Source organism: Grampus griseus, assembly GCF_964374135.1.
Source record: "Grampus griseus genome assembly, chromosome: 8".
NCBI classification, from domain to species: Eukaryota; Metazoa; Chordata; class Mammalia; order Artiodactyla; family Delphinidae; genus Grampus; species Grampus griseus.
In genome coordinates this window covers 65,193,272-65,208,257 of record NC_139002.1, presented here as the reverse complement: position 1 = coordinate 65,208,257, position 14,986 = coordinate 65,193,272, and the positions used below count along the sequence as shown (strand labels likewise).

Sequence of the window (14,986 nt, the reverse complement as noted above, 5' to 3'; positions counted from 1 at the left end):
CACCTTTTCAGTTTCTACAGCCCTTACTGCCTTTTCTCAGCTAGCTGAATTCTATTTTGTATGTTTGTGTGTTATTTAGGAAAACTACACCTAGAAAGAAAAGGTCTGATTTTTTTTTCAGAGAATTCCGGCCAGTGGTGTGATTTGTTTTCCCCTAAGGAATAGGAATTAAGTAAATATTTGGTTGATTGTTCAGTTTCAAGGTTAACTCTCGTATCCTTTCAAAAATACCATGGCTCTGTGTGTGTATGTGTGTTTGTGTGTGTTCATTCCAAAAGTTTTGTAGAAGAAACATTCATAGTTCTCTAAAATATTTAACTAAGATCAGAAAGAATTTTCTGGTAGGCTGTCACGCCAGTCATTTGGCAGGTAGGCTTTAGTGTTCCAAAATAAAAAATTAGACCTAATTTCCACCTGAGATTTAAGGCCCAAGGTATGTCACTAATATTTGCACGTTGTTGCCTAATGAGTTGTACATGGTTGCTATACAGTCCTAATACATCTACCTACTTACTGAATTTTATTTACTATTTCCTCGGTGACTAGATGACTATATAAGATACTAATAATTTTTTTTAAGGAATGAACTAGAGGCTATTTCGAATTTTCTTGGTGGAAAATCACATAGCTAGGAAATGTGAAGGAAGAGATACTAAAGTATTCTAAAAATGGTGGCATAGAGAAACTTCTAGAAATTATAAACTCTAGAATGACTTGATTTGGGGTGCCTGGTCACTATCTCCACACATTTATTTCCATTTCCCTTCTGAAACTCAACTAAAAGGGATAGTAGAGGGATTTTTAAAAGATAAACACAATTCTACAAGGACAAAGAAAACAGGTAAAGAAATGTTAGCACAAAATTTTAAAAGACAGCACATGAACAAGTGTTAACTGATTTTTCAGACATGAGAAAGCTGAAATTAGGAAGATGGGGCAAAACAGAGAAGCATTCTGAGTTCTGATACAGAACTCCCCAAAGGCTCAGAAATTGGTTGGAGTAAAGAAGTTATACCTGTGGTGAAAGCCCAAACAAAGGTAGTAAATATGAAGAAGAGGGAAGAGATGACAAATGTGATAAAGACAGAATTAACAGTATTTGATTCAGCTTCAAGAGGGCAATGATGGGCTTCCCTGGTGGTGCAGTGGTTGAGAGTCCGCCTGCCGATGCAGGGGACACGGGTTCGTGCCCCGGTCCGGGAAGATCCCACATGCCGCGGAGAGGCTGGGCCCATGAGGCATGGCCGCTGAGCCTGTGCGTCTGGAGCCTGTGCTCCGCAACGGGAGAGGCCACAACAGTGAGAGGCCCGCGTACCACAAAAAAAAAAAGAGGGCAATGATTATATAACTGTTTAATTCAGAGCCCCCAGTGCAATGTACCTAGTTCAACTAAAGATATTTGTTGGATGGATAAATGGAAGCAGGATAACACTGGAAGCATCAACTTGATATCTGACTGAGTGTGAGAGTATGATGCGATAGAAAAGGTTTCTGGCTAGTCGACTGAATAGATGCTTTACCAAGGTAGTATGGAAGAGTGTCAGGCTTGAAGGTATATGTGAGGGGTGGAGATAATTCAGTTTAAGATATATTGAGTTTGAGGTCTCTACAACAAATTGGAAGAGCCCAGTCGGCTGGAGCTGAGGAGAGTTGTCTAGGCTGGAAATACAGTGGCACTCTATCTCATAGAAATGGTTGAGCCAGCCTAAGGAAAGTAGGTACTATAAGAGAGGAGATCTAAGGATGGGGAAAAAAACCTGAGAAATACTGACATTTAAGGGGTGAGCAGAATAATAAAACCTATAAACATTGAGATGAAAGGGTCATAGATGTAAGAGGAGAAAAGGTGTAAGGAGAAAATGGGGTCATAGAAGCCAAGTTAGGAAATTAATTTAAGAACGAAGTGACTAGGAAGAATGCAGGCCAAGGTGGTAGAGTAGGGAGACTGTGAGTTCACCTCCTCCCACAGGCACACCAAAATTATAGCTATTTACAGAACAACTATTGATGAGAAGGATCAGAAGACTAGCAGAAAAGATTTTCTACAGCTAAAGATATAAGGAAGGAACCACAACAAGTAAAGTAATAGGGGCTGGAGACTCAGTGTAGTCAAGACCCATATTGCCAGGTGGGCAACCCACAAATGGGAGGATAATTACAATTACCAAGATTCTTCCCAAGGAGTTAGTGGTCCAAGTACCGCATTGAGCTAACCATCCCGGGAGTCCTACACTGGAAAGATGAGCCCCCAGAATGTTTGCTTTTAAGGTCAGAAGGGCTTACTTTCAGGAGAGTGAGAAGGCTCTGGGAAATAGAGACTCTTCAGGGGCGCACATGAAATCTCACATGCTCCAGTACCCAAGGCTGAAGCAGCAATTTGAAAGGAGCCTGGGTCAGACCCACCTGCTGATCTTGGAGAGCCTCCCAGAGAGGCAGAAGGCAACTGGAGCTCACCTTGGGGACATAGACACTGGCGGCAGCCATTCTGAGTTTGTTCTGCCACCTGGACACTGGTGCTGGTAAGCGCCATTTTGGAATCTTCCCTCTAAATTATTAGCACTAGGACCCAGCCCCACCATCAGCAGGCTGGCTGCCTTAAGAGCCTCTGAGCCTACAGCCATCCTGGAATGTAGCCCAGTCTACCAGGGGGCCCAGGTCCTGGCCCCACATACCAGTGTGCCAGCACTAGCCCTGGGACCCCCAGGGCCCTGCAGTCACAGACCCTGGGACCCAGCTCCACCCATCAGCGGGCCAGCACTAGTTCTGAGACACCTTGGACCCCTCAGGCAGCTGCCCCAGGATCTAGCCTCTGAGACCAAAAGGAAGTGGCATGATATACTTAAAGTGATGAAAGGGAAAAACCTACAACCAAGAATATTCTACCCAGCAAGGCTTTCATTCTGGTTTGATGGCGAGATCAAAAGTTTTACAAACAAAAGCTAAAAGAGTTTGACACTACCAAACTAGCTTTACAAGAAATATTAAAGGGACTTATTCTAATTGAAAAAGAGGAGGCCACAATGAGTAACATGAAAATTACAAAAGGAAAAATCTAATTGGTAAAGGCAAATATACAGTAAAGGTAGTAAATCAGCCACGTGTAAAGCTAGTAGGAAGGTTAAAAGGCAAAAGTAGTAAAAATCATCTATCCATGATAAGTAGTTAAGGGATACACAAAACAAAAAAAACGTAAAATATGTTGTCAAAAACAGTAAATGCAGGGGGAGGTGAGTAAAAATGCACGGTTGTAACAGTGTGTTTATGGGGGAGGGTAGGGGAAGAAGTAGGTGACGGAGATTAAGAGGTACAAACTTCCAGGTGCAAAATAAATGGCATAGTTTGAAATGTATACTGCGGGGAATATAGTCAGTAACTGTGTAACAACATCTTTGGTGACGTAGCGTAACTAGACTTATAGTTATCATGGTGATCAGTTTGAAATGTATAGAAGTATCAAATCACTATGTTGTATAACAGGAACTAACAGTATTGTAGGCCAATTATACTTCAAAATCAAACAAACTCAGAGAAAAACAGATCAGATTTGTGGTTACGAGAGGTGGAGGGTCAGAGGAGGGGGAATTGGATGAAGGCAGTCAAAAGGTATGAAATTCCAGTTATAAGTTCTAGGAATGTAATGTATAATATGATAAATATAATTGACATTGCTGTATGTTATATTTGAAAGTTGTTAAGAAAGTAAATCCTGAATTCTTGTCACAAGAAAGAAGAACTTTTTTTCTATTCCTTTATTTTAATATCTGTATGAGATGATGGATGTTCACTAAACTTATTGTTATAATCATTTCATGGTGTATATAAATCAAATCATTACACTCTATACCCTAAACTTACACAGTGCTGTACGTCAATTGTATCTCAATAAAACTGGAAGAAGAATTAATTTTTTTTAAAGATGAAATATATATAAAAGTATAAAAGTATAAAATTTTATATAAAAATATATAAAAGTAAAGTTAAATTATATGAATAGGGCTTCCCTGGTGGTGCAGTGGTTGGGAGTCCGCCTGCCGATGCAGGGGACGCGGGTTCATGCCCCGGTCCGGGAGGATCCCACGTGCCACGGAGCGGCTGGGCCCGTGAGCCATGGCCGCTGATCCTGCGCGTCCGGAGCCTGTGCTCCGCAGCAGGAGAGGCCACAGCAGTGAGAGGCCCGCGTACCGCCAAAAAAAAAAAAAAAAAATTATATGAATAAATATACAATTTGTGACTTGGAAAAATAGGAAGCATAGACACCAAAGTGTTACATTGGTTGTTTAAAGGTTGTGGGATTTATAACAAGATATTTTTCTTTTTTTTTTTTTCACTTACCTGCCTTTCCTAGATCTTTTATAAAGAAATGAAAGTTTGTGAGTTTTTTTAAAGGAAAGTAGTTTTTAAAAAAGAGAAAATATGTGTTTAATCTTGACAAATGGTATAGAGGTTAAATTAAATGTCTAAACATAATCCATTTGGTTGGCAAGTAAGAGGTCACAGGTGCTGACCTTTGCCAGTGAAAGTGAGGGCACGGGGTTGAGAAGGCCAAAGCCAATCCAGAGGGGGTTGATTTTCTGACCAGTGTCTAGTTTTATGTTGTCTTTAAGAAATAAGTTCAGAATTCGCAAGCATTGTTTTCTTAGGATTCCCAGAAATGCTTTCATGTTACTATCCTGACCTTAGGTAACACTTTACATTTTACTGAGTGTCTTTCTTATCAGTGCACCAGAAAAAAATGTATTTAACCATAGGATTGATAATTCCTTGCCTATTTATATTTAAGGATGGTGAGATGTGGTTAATTGCGTCTCACTTTTCACATATTTCATTCATTGTGTGGAAACTGATTTTGACTTTCAAAAAGATTTTCATAAATAATGCCGCCAATGAGTTTTACAATTTAAAATTTTTCTGCCAATGTCCATTTTTAACTCTTCACAATGGCATTCCAGAATATTATTGAAAATAAGAGCGAGTTAAGTTTTTTTCCTGATCTTATGTTATCATTGCTTTTACAACATAAATCATGAAGAGAATTGTGTCTAGTTATTTGCAGTAGTTGGTTATATAAGTATTTGATTATTTTATCTTTTGCTTATATTATAAAAGCAGCATAATGATAACCTATGGATTTTTTTTTTCATTTATTTTTTTGGCTGCGTTGGGTCTTAGTTGTGGCACGCAGGGTCTTCGTTGAGGCACGCAGGATCTTTTGTTGCAGCATGGGCTTCTCTCTAGTTGTGGCGCGTGGGCTCCAGAGTGCACGGGCTCTGTAGTTTGCGGCACGTGGGCTCTCTCATTGAGGCACGCGAGCTTAATTGCCCTGAGGTATGTGGGATCCCAGTTCTGAGACCAAGGATGGAACCCGCGTTCCCTGCATTGGAAGGCGGATTCTTTACCACTGGACCACCAGGGAAGTCCCTAACCTATGGATTTAAAATGCTAAAAAGAGGTGTTTGTTTTTGTTCATAACCTCACTTATATACATGAAGGCTTTTCTAATGTAGAAGGCTTTTCTGTAGGTTTTATTTATTAGTCCTTCTAAATGTGACAGATTAGCCATTCTAAATGTGGCAGATTTATAATTCACTTTCTTTTTTTCCCACAGGAATTTAAATTACGGTCTTTTTGAGGGGAAGGGGAATATAGGAAAGCAAACAAAAAATATGTTATAGTAGCTACCTTGAAACTATGTAAAGTATATAAATTATTCATGTTATCTCTTCGTGGTTAAGTCCACTGACTTTTCCATGCTTTGAAGATAGAGGAAGCAGTTTATCAATTAGAATTTCTTTTTGAAGCACTCTCTTTCCTTAGCTTCCATGATGCAACATTTTCTACATATCCTCGTACCTTTCTGGCCATTCCTTCTCCATCTTTGAAAGCTCATCCTTCTCCACTTGGCCTTTAATTTTTAAAGCCTTATATTATTTATTAATTTTTGTCTCATTCTATACTCACTTCAAGGATGGTCTCTTTCACACCCACAACTTAAACTACCACCTACATGTTGATGACTCGTAAGTTTATTTTTCTACCTTTTCTCTGAGCTACACCTTTATATCCAGCTGGATACGTGGTATCTCGTTTTCATGTGTCAAAGACGCTCAGCTTTATTAGTTACAAACTGAAGTCATGATCATGCATTTCCTTTACCCCTCAACCCTCAAACCTGATTCCCTTCCATTGTCCCTAATCTTGGCAAATGGCACGACCATTGATCCAGTTACGCGAACTAAAACCTGAGTAATCCTTGACACCTTCTTCTCCTTCATCTCTAACACCAAGTTATACTGATTTTTACCCCCATAAAAACCTTTTAACTCGATCCACTTGTCTCCTACCTCCACCTGTAATACCCCAATCAAAACTACCATCATCCCACTTAGATTGTTATAATACCCATCTAAGCATTCTTCCCACATCCACTTTTGTTCCTGCCCAAATGCATTCATTGTCCCATAGCCAACAGTGAGCTTTTCAAAGTACAGATCTCTCTTAGCCTGGGTTCCCCAGAAAACAGTGTGTGCTACTACTTTATTAGGAAGTTGTTTCAGGTTGGAAACAGATTCTGAGGCAGAGTTTAGTGCAAAGGATGTTTGTTAGGGAGTGGTCTTTGGATCAACACCTGTGGGAGGGAGGGAAAATAAATAGAATTGGGCAAAAGGGGAACTCAGGCAATATTGTGAGCTCAAGGATAACCTCAGCCTAACCCACACAAAGTTCTGGAGCTGAAGTTGTCCCACGTTAAGTCAGAATGGCTGCGTATGGACCCACACCTTAATCAGTCATTGAATATTTGCTGCTTCGGGAAGGGCTGTTGACAGCACTGCCAGTCATGGAGGCAACAAGTCCTCCCTTGAAGGGGTGTTTGGATAAGGCATTCTCATGTTCATCCCTTGTGGTGCTCGCCTCCACTTCTTCATAGGTATTCAGGAGCAGTTCCTCCAGAATTCTAGTGTGCCTTTCTTGCTGAGGGAAACTTAGAAGAGGGTAAGTGGGAAAAACGTTTGCCCCTGCAGATGTAGCTGATTGTAGGATTGCAAATGATGCTAACTTCCCTTCTTATGACCCAGACCCTCATCCTGGAGGGGTCCTAGTCTCTGGTCACTGGTCACTTTGTGTTTCTCATCCTAGGGTTGCTGCATTTGTTCATTTTCCATCAGAATTTGGCAAGGAAGTACCAAGAGGTACCCAAGGACTTAACTGGGTGCCAAACATATTCCTCCTTGTTCCCATTATGTGACATTAGCCCTACCTCCCTGGCATTCAGGTTCAGTTATTTCTGCCAAAATGATGGCTCCTCCAAATGTAAAATCGATAGCTAGTGAGAAGCAGCCACACAGCACAGGGAGATCAGCTCGGTGCTTTGTGACCACTTGGAGGGGTGGGATAGGGAGGGTGGGAGGGAGACACGAGAGGGAGGGCATATGGGGATATATGTATACATATAGCTGATTCACTTTGTTATAAAGCAGAAACTTACACACCATTGTAAAGCAACTATACTCCAATAAAGATGTTAAAAAAAAAATTATGGTTCCTCTTGTCTGCCAATTTCTGGGCATTAGGAGTATAATGTGCCTTGGTGACAGCTGTAGTTCATAGATTAATGAGATTCTTGTTTTGTCCCCTGGTAGAAGTGTTTCTCCTTTGGGGACTGGAATCTATAACCTTGCACAACTCAGAGTTACAGCAATGGAAAGTGCAAACTCTCTAAGTGGGTCACTGACTGTGATGGTAAGCAGGGCTTTTTAATTCCTGGATCTGCTACAGAGCCCTTTCTTCTTCTGGGCCCCACTCAGAGCTGGTAGCTTTTTGTGTCACCTGGTATGAGCCTGTACAGTAATCCCAGATGTGGAATATGCTTCCTTCATAGCCCGAAGAGGCCTACCAGAATTTTTGCTTCCTTCCTCATGATGGGAGATACAAGATACAACAAATTGTCCTTTACTTTGAATGAGATGTCCCAGCAGGCCAGAACCTTTATAAGGTTTATCTCCCATGTTCTGGAGTGCATGTCTCACCAAGGTTTCCAACATGGTAGCCACTTCTTGCTCATCCAACCTGATTAGCATGATGTCATCAATGTAGTAGATCAGCATAATATTCTATATGGTGTTCAAATGGTCCAAATTCAGATCCTCCTCTCTGACAGAGATAGAAAAGAACTTATTCACCACATCAGTAATTGCATGCAACATACCCACGACCATGATAATCTGCTGTAGCAAAGACAAAACATCTTTATTATAAAACTGCCATTGGAGCTACCGCGTGATTGAATTTGCTGTAGTCTGCTTTTATCCTCCAGATCTGTCTGGTTTCTACAGACACAAGACTGGAGAATTAAATAGAGATAAGACAGAGACCATCACTCCTGCATCCTTTAGATCATTAAGAGTAGAACTAATCTTCACTATCACCACCAGTAAATCCATATAAAATAGGAACTAAAATTTCATACCAAATAGTGGGGGAACGGTTTGTTTGATACATTATATTTCGAAGAAGAAATATAAAATTTTAACAGATATTTAGGTTATAATTTTTACCATATGCTGATATTTTTAGAACCAAAGTATGAATCTCACTTTTGTCTGGGGAAGGGAAAGGTATTTAAAATAATTCTAACGAAATAGCATTATGACTTACTTTATGTTTGGCTTTTACAGCACTGTCTCAAAGATGATCATTTTGCAAAAATATTTAAAGCCTTCATTATTTTTCTTAAGGGACTCCCTTTAATCCTCTGACATCAAATCATTTTCTTTTAAAACACTTAGCATAAAATCATCCGAACTGGTGATCTTTTTTTTCACTTGACCTGATTTTGTTAGATTTTCCTTTGTCAGTATGATTTGATAAAAGTAATTCTTTGACATTGCTATAGTAGACTTTATGAAATCCTACGTGTTTACAATGGTGTGTTTGATGTGGTAAATAGAGATAGAGGCCAATGTTAATTAAGAATGTGTGTTTCAGCAGTGACTGATGATGATGATGATGATGATGATGATGATGATGATGATGATGTGTTCTTTTTGCCTTGATTCTCTGGATCAAAATTTTGTTTGGGAGATTCATCCATGATTTTGGATATAATTATAATTCATTTATTTTCACTTTCATGTAGTATTGTTTTGTATGAGTATACCACATTTTATTCATTGTACCAAATATCTTTTTTCATTTGTCCTATTTGACACTCGCTGGACTCTTTGCATATGAAGACAAAATTCTTTTTATTGTTTCTTTTGCTTTCTTCTACCTACTTTGTTCTCTCTTTCCAGCACTCCTATTAGGCGTATTTTAGAAGCTTTGACATGATCCTTTGTATTTCTTAATTTTTTAAGAAATTATGAAGATAGAGATGAAATAAAAGGATACCATGAGGGAAAAAAAAATTAACTTCCAGCCCTTCCTTTGCATTTTAATTTTAGCAGCCACATTTTAAGTTTTCAATTGCTTTTTCACAGATGTAGTATAGTTTCAGCCTCTTTTGAGGAAATTATTTATAATTAGTGGAAAATTTCTTCTTTTGCCTGAATTATATGTTTCCACAGATGCCATCTTTAGGTTCAATTGCATTTGAGAGGCAACGGGGCATAGAGCTTTAAAGCACAAACATTGGAGTGAGACTACCTGGGTTTGAGCTCTGGCTCTGTCATTTGTGCCCATGTAATCTCAGGCAATTATTTAACCTCTGAGAAACTCAGTTCCTTCATCAACAAAATGGATATAATTGTAGTATCTACCTCCTAGAGGTGCTGTAAAAATTAAATGAAATAATTTCTGTAAATTCATACTGAAAATATGTTTGATACTTAGTAAGCACTCAATAAATGTTAACTATTATTACTATATGCCAGGTGCAGTGTCCTAGTTTCCAGACATAAAATTGAAGCGGACTTGCGCCATTCACTCAAAAACTTAAAGCAAAGCTTGATAATATTTGTCAAGTCTAGCATTCATCTTCTATCTCAATGGGAGTAATGGTACATATTAAATAACCATAGTGTTCAAACTTGTGATACATCCTCAATGGTTATATTCGTAGATTTAGCATTAAAATGTAACCTGAGGCCGAAACAACAATGAGTCCTACTGCTTATTTTGTACTTAGCACCGTACTTAGAAAGGGTGGGAAAACACGAGGGCATGCATATGGAGGTGCCAAGGAGGAAGAGTGTAAATGATAAAGCAAGGCATGGGTGCTATTCTAGGGGTATTAGATGTGGTAGGAGGTAATTATGATATAGAATAGAAGATGATAAATAAAGCAGACTGACTAGACCTGCGGCTTATTGCAGGAGGGCCATATGGTTGGGTAAGTGTGGAGATGGGTCCACACCACGGAGGGTTTACAAGTTTGGCAGAAGAGTTTGGTCATTATCCTGTAATGGTCAGAACATAGCTGACATTTTTGAGCAGAAGACTAACATGATATACAGAGGTATTTGGGGCTTTGGTAGTTTTAATTTTTGTCCCTACGTAGAAGATACAAATGTTCTCAGTGTTTTGGACAATTCAAAAAAAATTTTTTCTGAGCTATATTAAGTCTAAACTCAAGAAAAGTCAGTTTTGCAAGACATTCTGCCTTTCAGTCTTATTTTTTTCTTTAATGTTTACCTATATCGTTTTTGAGAGGTTCCAAAGTTTTACAAAAATGGGAATGCTGGTTGTGACAGTCCAAAGATATGCAAATCAAAATATGAAGTAATTGAGGGTAATGAGAAATTAAGATTGCAGGGCTCACTCTTCAGTTGTAGGAGGAAAATTAAAGGTAAGCTGCATAGCAAAGTTCAGAATAAAACATGTATAGTCATTCAAGTCCTTGCAGTCTTATAAATTGTCTGGTATGTCTGTAACTACTTTGCTATTACGTGGCCAAAACACAGGGGGTTTCAGGATGTGTATTTATGGACTGATTCCCCAACAGATAACTGCACTATTCCGGAATGCTATTGCTATGTCAATAGTTGTACTTATTGTTTCAAAATTTTTTCCATTTTTCAATCTAATTAACTTAGAATATCTCTAACGTGATTTGCAAAGAATTTTATATTTATATTTTGCAATCAGCATTTGACTGGCGCTCAGGTTTGAGACATGCACTACAATGTGTAAACATTTTATAAGATAATAAATAGCCCCTAAATGTTTTATGATTGCCTGTTCCCTGCTAATTGGTCATGGATTGAAATTCCCCATTGTTTAATTTTTTTTTAATTTGTGGGAAATTTTTATAAATGAGTGTGTGGGACTTCATATCACAGCTGTTGTCATTTAAAGTTTGGACAGCATCATTACAAATGAAGCCCTGCTGTGAAATCAAAGTCAAAAGGCATCTTGGCATCCCAGCCATTTCCTTAGGAGAAGATTACAGCTCAAGTCTGTTGAACTTTATTGCCTTGGGCCTCATGACAGTCTTCAGAAACATGCAAGGCATTTCTGTTAAAGAAACTCAGATGTGCTAGGACACAGGGGATGACATTCTTGTGCATAGCAGTGTCCTAAGCAAGAGGGTGAGGAATAAGTCAGGAAGAAAAAGATGATTCACCCTTTTTGCCGTATTCTGGGATTATTTTATAAAATCCATGGAGATGACAGAGAATAGGAAAAAGGTGTGGTGTTTTCCTACATGGCCTATATACTTTTTCCAGTTTTAGTGAGGTATAATTGGCAAATAAAGCTATAACATATTTAAAGTGTACAGCATGATGACTTAATATACCATACATTGTGAAAGGATTCCCACAATCGAATTAATTAACACATCCATCACCTCACAGATTTCCTTTTTGGGGGAGGAGTGAGAATACTTAAGTTCCACTTTCTTAGCAAATTTTAATTATATGATACAGTATTATCAACTATAGTCACTATGTTATATATTAGATTCTCAGACCTTATTCATCTTATATGTACTCTTTTACCAACATCTTCCCATTTCTTCTTACAATAGTTGTCTTTTAACCAGAGTATTTGGTCTATTTCTGCTATTATATTTTTATTTATTCCTACTATCTTATTTTGTTCTTTTTTGATTGTTTCCTTTTTCTGAGTTTCTTTTCCTCCTTCTTGCTTTCCTTTGGGTTATTTTTCTTTCAGTCCACTTTTTCCCCCACTAGTTTAGAAGTTGTAACCCATTCTGTTCCTTTGGCAATAACACAGAGAAATTTAAATGTTTACTTAATTTATCAAAATCCAGCTCCAGTCCACCACCTTACAATGTCTGTGCTACCGTGGTTGTATATTTTAGTTGTATCTTATTTTTCTTTAATACTGAAAGACATTATTTTTGTGTTTTATATAGTCAGTGTATGCTTAATTTACTCACATATTCATTACTTCCCTTGCTGAATTATCGTTTTATATCTCAGACTTTCCATCTGGTGTTTCAGGTGGCCCTAGGGGGTCCCTACCATAAGGTAGTTCTCCTAATGGACTTCCTACCTTTAGCGAGTGCTGGGTTTTGTCTCCTATCTTTTGAGTCCTTTGAGTTGTTCAAAACTAATACTCAAATTTACTTTGCTCACCAACTGTGCTTGAGGTAAAATTGCACTTTAGTGCTGTATCTCTCCAGGTTCCCACTTAACTTATATTTTGGCCTGAGTGTTCCTTACTTTCTTGCCAGTTCATTGCCTTGCATTAAAGATTTTTAAATATATTATCTAGCATTTTTAGTTCTTTACAGTAAAAATGCCTGTCAGTATATGACCATAAGTCAAGAAGTAAAAGCTCATAACTAAGTTTTTAAATGATCTTTTGGTTGGAGTGCTCTCAGAAGATATTTTATGATATTAAATCATTTTTTCAAAATATATTTTTCTGGACTTCCCTGGTGGCGCAGTAGTTAAGAATCCGTCTGCCAATGAAGGGATCACGGGTTCGATCCCTGGTCCGGGAAGATCCCACATGCTGCAGAGCAACTAAGCCCATGCCCCACAACTACTGAGCCCGTGTGCCACAGCTACTGAAGCCCGCACACCTAGAGACTGTGTTCCGCAACAAGAGAAGCCACCGCAGTGAGAAGCCCGCGCACCACAACGAAGAGTAGCCCCCGCTCGCCTCAACTAGAGAAAGCCCGCACACAGCAACGAAGACCCAACACAGCCATAAATAAATAAATAATTTTAAAAAATAATAATAATAAAATAGCAATTGCCCTCAATTTAAATATATATATATTTTTCAATTGCTTTCTAAAAGAAATGTTCTTAGTCAAATTAGGTTGGAAATGCTACCACCAAATTCCTTTCATCCAGTCACAGTATAAAGCCCTGAGAAGTCCTACAGTTTTTTAAAACAAAAACATCGCACTTAATTTTGTTTACCCAGCATTTCCCCAATTTCCCCCCAAGTAACAACTGTCAGTACTCCATAAAACTAGTGTTTGCACAACAGTCTGAGGACTCTCTCCCCGCTTTTCCCATGGAAACCTCTTAGGTAGGCCTGAGTCTCCGTTGTAGAAACAAGCTTCTCTCTCCTAATAAGTTATATTTGCTGAAATATTCAGAGATCCTGCTGGTTAATATAAATTCTGTTTATTTGCTTTTTATGGAAATGAGATGTTTCCCCCTTAGAAATGGGGACCATATTGATTAGCAGCGATATCACAGAGACCTTGTTCTATCAGTGACCTTTCTTTTTCAACTCTCTCTCCCTCGGATTTTCCTCCTTGGTGTACTTAGGTCCCTTCTAATTCGTATAGAATCAAAGGATTACATAGAATCTTAGTATTCATCTGGTTTAGGCCTACCAAGATTCATTCAGCTACCCATTTGGATGTCATAACTCCTCAAACAGCTTCCTTCCCTTTACAACTATGAGCATTTACACTCAGGACCGTTTTTACTCTACTCACTTATACCCTCATCATGTCACCAGTGACCTCTTTGATTCACAAGTTTCTTGGCTTTTTCTCAATCTTCATTTTACTGAATTTCTCTGGAGACTTCAACACTATTGGTCGTTTCTTCTTCTCGTGACAACTATAGTACTGCTTTCTCCTACTTCTCTTTCCCATCTTGATTTTCCTTTATTCCTTCTCTATAAATATATCTTTCCCAGGTTTCTGTCCTTAGCTTCTTCTCCTCATTTCTCTCTCTTCTTGAATTTATTCCTTTTTTCATTCACTTATTCATTTATCCAATAAATGTTTACTCTGTGTGGTGAATTAATTAGAACTATTATTTTTAGGACAGTATAGGAAGTTTGAGCCTACCTTTTAGTTTTTTTTTTAAATTGGGTCAAAGAATGTCACGTCTATGAGAATGATTCTTTATTACAGAGATTTGTCTTGTAACCCAGTATTGTTTCAGTGTTTTCTGGAGTTGGACATTTAGTGTATTCTATAGCTGTGTTTTTCGTAGTTAAAAATGCATGAAATTCTATTAAGAACTCTTTTAGCAGATCATAATACCAAATGTACTCATGCTAAGCAAGACTAGCATTAGAAGAGATGCCCGCCTTTGGGCCATGACTTCTGAAAGAAAGTTTCCTCCTTTTTTTCCTCAGGGCAGAACTACACCCTCAGCCCTGCCAAGCCATAGTAGTATTTTGAAATAGACCAAGGTTGTCTATGGTGTATTTTCTCTTTGCTTCTGACTCTTTCTCCTTTTTCTAGGGGCCCTGTCCCTGGCACCATTGCCCTTTTGCAGCTTTAAGCCTCCAACTGCTCTGCTGTTGAGGCCTGTACTCCCTCCCTCACATTCCAAAATCAGTGCTGGCAGCTCAGAAAACTCATATCCGCCTCCTCAAGAATATGAGGAAAGTAATCAAGTACAAAAGGCGGTGTTTAGAGGAAAAAGCACCAGGCTGACAGGTAGATAAATCTAAATTCCAGTACTGGCTGACATCTAGGCCTCTTTTTCTCATCTGAAAAGTAGAGGAATTGCATTGGAATAATTGATATTAAGGTCTCAGCTCTGTGAGTTTAAAATCAATTCATACAAACCTATGAATAGCTGATGAATTTGCATTT

At 38.6% G+C, this 14,986-nt stretch overlaps 1 protein-coding gene across 3 annotated transcripts in view; it reads left to right on the top strand.

Annotated features, from left to right (window-relative positions):
- SBF2 (SET binding factor 2) overlaps positions 1-14,986 on the top strand; it is a 458,044-nt gene that overhangs the window by 321,321 nt on the left and 121,737 nt on the right. The gene's annotated exons all lie outside the window — the stretch shown is intronic.